The 5,993-nt window shown below is 34.3% G+C and overlaps 1 pseudogene; it reads right to left on the bottom strand.

Annotated features, from left to right (window-relative positions):
* Window positions 1-4,316: 4,316 nt before the first annotated feature.
* LOC149545189 (uncharacterized) lies at window positions 4,317-4,972 on the bottom strand (annotated as a pseudogene).
* Between the last annotated feature and the right edge of the window lie 1,021 nt (window positions 4,973-5,993).

The raw sequence follows: 5,993 nt of genomic DNA, 5'->3' as shown, positions 1-5,993 counted from the left end.
GCTTCATCATAAGTTCCAAAATAAGGGGCCTTGTGATCAACAGGTTCATTGATAGGGGCCTCAATGGTATCCTTTATCTCATCAATATTCACCTCATAGCCAAGAGGTTTTACCCATGCAAGTCTAGGCCTAACTGCCTCAATATACACCTTGTCACTATCCACCATGAAGCACACATCATCCTTATAATCTTCAACTAACTTCTTCAGAATCTTGAACCTATTGTCCATTTTCTCTTTGAATACATCGAAGTAGTTGTCCATGATGCTGCCATAGTTCTCACCCACTTCTACAATATATTCATTTATTTGGTAAAGCACAGGCACATCTTTTGTTCAAACTATAGTGCCTTTAGATGGGAAGAACTTCTGGACATAAAAGAATAAATAGGTTAACAATGAACCAAATTTGCATGGGTTGTTCTTTGATGTTCTAATACTTTCCATTATTTTGTTGAATTGCCTCAACAATAGGTCGGCAAGGTCATAAGATAAGTTGTTTTTAACCACTTTATATGCCAAATCTATGGCTTCACATGACACATTGTTATGTTGGCTTGAACTATATATCTTATAAGCAATAACATGAATTCCAAATTTCAATTCTACATCTGTAACACTGCTAATTTTCATACCTCTGGCACCCCACTAAGCTAGGGTTTTCTTCTCCAACTCTGCTCAACCTAGGGTTTTTGTCATTTTGGCTTTGGCTAGCATGGGGAGGCTAGTGATTTGATGAATCATCTTCTTTGTTATCAGAATTGGTTGTTTTAACCATAGTTCTTCATTATGCACCTAACTAAGGATACACCTGATCCATTTAATTTGAAATTCTTGGGGAATATGGGGAATATGTGTCAATCCTTTTGCTTCTAGATGTTGATGCTTAGGTTTTAGGGTGCCATCAACACATAACTGGCCTAGGGTTTCATCCATTTCCAGAGTACCAATTTCTTGAATAGTACATTTGAAATGAGTATGAATGTCATTAACAAGAAGAACCTTAGGAGAGATTTGAGATTGAGCTCCGCTTGGGTCTAGGGTTTCAACAATCGTGGGTGTGAGCTTGAAATCTGGCAGTTTCCATTCAAGTCCTCAAACCAACATGTCAGACCCTCTTTTGACCTTGTTGCTATTGGATGCCATTTTTTCTTGGTAGATTGAGGGAACTTAAAAAAACTTTTGCAAGAAATTCACTCAAGTTGCTTTGATCACACAGAAAATAGCTCGTTGCAATAGAACTTGAAAATTCTTGGTAAGAAATGAATTCAATTCCATGCCTTTTGATAAAACTTCACTATTAATGCTTAGTATGAAATAGATTTTTTGATAGACAATCATCCACCATATGGCATTGATTACTTGGTGACATCTTTATGATTTGGTAACCATAATTGCTTTTGTTACTCCCAACCTTGCTCGGTAGAGTTTATGACCCGGCCTTACTCGGTAGAGAAGGTAACTCAATAATAACTAATACCAATCTTACTCAGTGATCCCTTTGTATCTTGTATATAGATTTGGATCTTTGTCACCTTTCAACTAGAACTGATTCAAATGTCTTCTTTTATAGCCTAGTTCCAGTTCTTCCTTGAGAACTTAATTAGAAATGGTAGAGTCACCCAATTCTTGAGTGACTTGACCATCATTGCTCAGACCAGTATCCTTGGTAGACTTAGGAATGCATTGTTGTCTCATCTACATTCGGATGTTATCAGCATTTGCTTTCTTCTCATCTTCAATTCTACCAATATTCATACAATTCTTAGAAAGATGACCAAGTTATGTACAAATGAAACATATTTTAGTGGTATCTCTTTTCCTCATATGATGTTTAACACAATTTATACCAATGTATCCAAATTCTCCGCTGTAATGACACCTACACCAAGTATTGTAGTCCCAACCAAATATTGCTTTCACAATTTGTTCTGTAGGATTCAATGCCTTTGTTTTTCATTCTGATGCCTTGTGTCCATGTTTCTTACATTTATGAGAGTTGCCTTCAAATCTTGGTTTCTCTTTGCATTCATTAGCCTTGTGACCATGCTGATTGCAATTGTAGCATTTTCCATTGAATTTTGCATTTCCATTGCTCCAACATTTGGTTGATGTATGACCTATCTTACCACAGTGATTACAAGTAGGTCTTTGATTCTTTTGAGCACCTTGTTTAAAGGATTCACCTTCTTCTTTGTATCCAATTCCTACTTTTCATTTTTTCCTATAGATATTTTTCTCATTTAGTTCATCCATGTCCACTTGAGATTGCATCATTCTGTCATTGATTTTCTTCTTAGAGTTTAGATCATTCCTTAATTTTTCATTGATTTGTCTTTTAGATCTCAGATCATTTTTTATTATTTCATTAATTTGCCTTTCAAAATTTAGATCATTCCTCATTCTTTCATTTTCAAATCTTAGGCTTATGTTTTTCTCATTTGCATTGGAGAGTTGATCACTAAGGTCTGCTTGCTGGAGGGATTGTTTCTCAATTTCATTGTTCCTTCCATCCATCTCTTCTTTTATCTTATTTCTCTTTTCCAAGACTTCACATAACCTTACTAACTGAATTTCTTGTTCTTTTTTCAACTTTCTTACTTCTTCTTGTAGGGAACCATTCTTCTCTAGGAGTTCTTTGATTGCATCATTTGCTTCATCTAAGCTTCTTGAAGGGTGAAATTCTTCAATTCTTTCTTCAATGTAGAGATGATCATTCATTTGATTTGCAAGTTCCTTTCTTCTTTTCATAGATTGGGAAAGTTGCTCCTTAGCATTCTTGAGTTGGGCAATGACCATTTCCAGATCCAACTTTTCATTGTCAATAGATTTGTCAAGTCTAAATATCTCCATATCCTTGATCTTTGCTCAAGCTTGTTAAACTTTCTCCTGAGAACTAGAAAGCTCTAATACTAATTGTTGGAAATATTCAAGACTATGCTAAGTTAGTGAGAGGGGAGGGGTGAATCAGTAACTTCTAAAACTTTACCAATTTCAATTCTTAATCCAATAAATCAATTAGTACTTAATTCATCACATTTCATCTAATTACATGCATGAGAAACTAAAAACATGAAAGCATCCATAACACTTGAACACAAAGATTTGGTGACCCGGGAACCTTCAAATAGAAAGTAAAATTGGGGTGGTGATGATATCCACAAACTTTAGTACTATAACATAAAGTTGGCCTGTTAAGGCTTGCATTGATCACTTATAATGATCTACCCTCTTAGGAGCAATTAGGACTGCTAGATCCACCTTGTGAGAGGATTTACAAACATAGAATGAAGTATGCACTCAGTAAAGAGATTTATGAAAGACTGTTAGGTCTACCTTGTTAAAGGATGTTGACTGGTTTACCTGTTAGGATGAAGCAATAGATCTCTAATTTGCAATGGGTTTGAGGATAGAGATTCCTTTGTGTACTAATCACCTTTCTATGATAGATATGTCTATTGCACCTCATACTATTATGGCCTTCACAATTCATTCTTTATCTTCTGCATTCATAACTTGAACTTTTCACATCCACATTCAGATTACAATACATATGCTCACACATTTGCATTCTTCCTCATCGGATATGATACAATATATTACATATATATACCAATCCAAATTACAAAATTACAAAGTCAGCCATGATACAAGTTAACACAAATATTACAAAGTTTGCCCATATGAAGATACTCATGTTTTGAAGATCTGACATGGTGAGGTTTTGATACTCGGCATTCACTATCAATGCTTAGCATCATTATGCACTTGGTAAACATAGAAGCTTGGTCCATACTAATCACTTTCAAGTAGTCTTGAACTCGATCTGTACTGGTGACTCAGTAGATATTGTGCAACTCAACAAATATTGAATCACTTGGTTAGCATAAGGTAGTTTGGTTAACACTACCTTCGCATCACATGAACTATGAACTTAGTAGACACTGTTATGCTCGGTAACCACTAATTAACTCGGTGTATACTAAAATGCATGGTTTGAACTACTAGACTTCACACTAACTGAATCTGCTTGGTAACCATTGGGATTAGTCCAAAAGACTTGGTAGCAAGTGTAGAGCTTAGTAGCTACTGAATTACATGGAAAGCATTGTAAACTGTACAATGAACTTGGTAGCTATAAATAATTTGAAGAAGTGTGTGTCACTAATAACAAACTCGACTGATATGTCAACATCATTGTCTTCTCCTATCACAACCACTCCATTCTCCACTTCTATATTGTCCTCCTCTTTCTTCATTTCTATCCATTTCTTCATTATAAGCTATATGTACCCATGATTGTGAAAGGGTTGAAGTCTAATTCAAGACCATGGAATATTGTGTGAAGACTATTGTCCATACCCATTTACCCTTCTCCAACTCCATCCATTGACAACCCCATATATATGCTTTTAAATTATGCATTTTCTCTAGTGTATGTCAACTTCAATGAAGGTTTTGGAGATTCACAATTCATGAAAATATAGTATAGAAGAATGAAATGAGTGGTGCAGGACCATTTGAGGAATGCATTGGTTGTGATTTTCAACAACAAAGAGATTGGGAAAGGAAAATGGGTTTACAAGTGCAGAAGCATTAGGGACCACATGTGTGCATACTATTATGTCTTCTCTTGGACATTTCTACAAATCCATTGCATAATTTCATATTACATTATCGAATGTAAAATCAATTGAAAATAGAAATATAATTGCATATGGAATTTATGACCTTTATGCTTTGAATGCAACCTTTGACACTTGATCTATTGAATGCTTCCAGAGTTCCACTTTTCTCAATCTTTGCATGTGCTCCAAACTTTCTATGCCCATCTCCTCCCACACCAATTGTACTTTCAGCTCCTCCAATGTCAGGAAATTTTTCAAACCTTGTATTTTCTTGACCCTATAGCAATCTTTGAGTTCAAATACTTGGAGAAAAGTTGATTGTGCAAAACTAAGAAGTGTTATCATAAAGATATGCTTGATGCATTTGAGCTGAGTTGGATTGTTTTTAAAGAAGCTTTTTGTTTTTCTTCTCTATGCTTTGTAACCACTCCTATTTACACAGTGAAAAAAAATCTATCTTAGTTGTTTTCTTATTCTAGTAGTTTCAAAATAGGCTTTATCCTATTTTTTTTGTTTTTTAAAGCTTTGCTTTAGGTAGTTTAGTTTTAGGAATCAAATCTCTATATATTGGATACCATGTAATTATTCCTCCAAGTTTTTAATATCAAGATTGTAGCTTTGAAATTTAATTGCAATATTCTTATAACTTTATATTTTCATTTATAATCTTTCATTTGGTATCAGAGCAGGTTGTAAGATTTTTTGATTGTGCAGACAACAATTATCTCTAGATGGATAATGGAAAGGATTTAGCATTTTAACTTCCATTATTTACTAGAGATAACTATGATTACCAGAATACAAAAATGAAGACCATAATTTTATCCCAAGATCTTTGGGAATTTATGGAAGGAGGATACACAAAACCTATAAATTATAATGTATTCAATACATGGACACCACAATAGAAAACCCAACTGAAAGAATATAAAAAGAAAGATTAAAAAGCTCTTTTCACCATTCAATCTACGTTGCATGCTTTAATTCTTCCCTGAATTGCCAATTTAACAAAATCAAAAGATGCATTGGAGACTCTATAGGCTACATACCAAGGATCCAACTACTAATCAAGTTATAGAATTAATTGGTTCTTTGTAGTCTCATGAGGAACGAATGCAATGTTCTACAAAAAGGTATTGTGCTAGATTTATAGTCCTCTATGAATTTTAAGGAAAAATTTAAATCTCCTCCCTCCCATGCTAACAAGTTTTAAGGTGAATCTTCTAGAAATAATAGAGGAAGAGGAAGAGGAAATTATAGAGGAAGAGGATGACATTTTTTTGCTAGGTGGAGTATTCAATGTAAATATTGTGATAGATTGCGGCACTATGAATCTAAATGAAAAAAAAAGAAATATGACATGAAG

Source organism: Cupressus sempervirens, chromosome 7, assembly GCF_028749045.1.
Source record: "Cupressus sempervirens isolate cs-2001-9-10 chromosome 7, ASM2874904v1, whole genome shotgun sequence".
Taxonomy (NCBI): Eukaryota; Viridiplantae; Streptophyta; class Pinopsida; order Cupressales; family Cupressaceae; genus Cupressus; species Cupressus sempervirens.
Note: the sequence above shows the minus strand (reverse complement) of the source record. Positions and strands in the feature narration are given on the sequence as shown.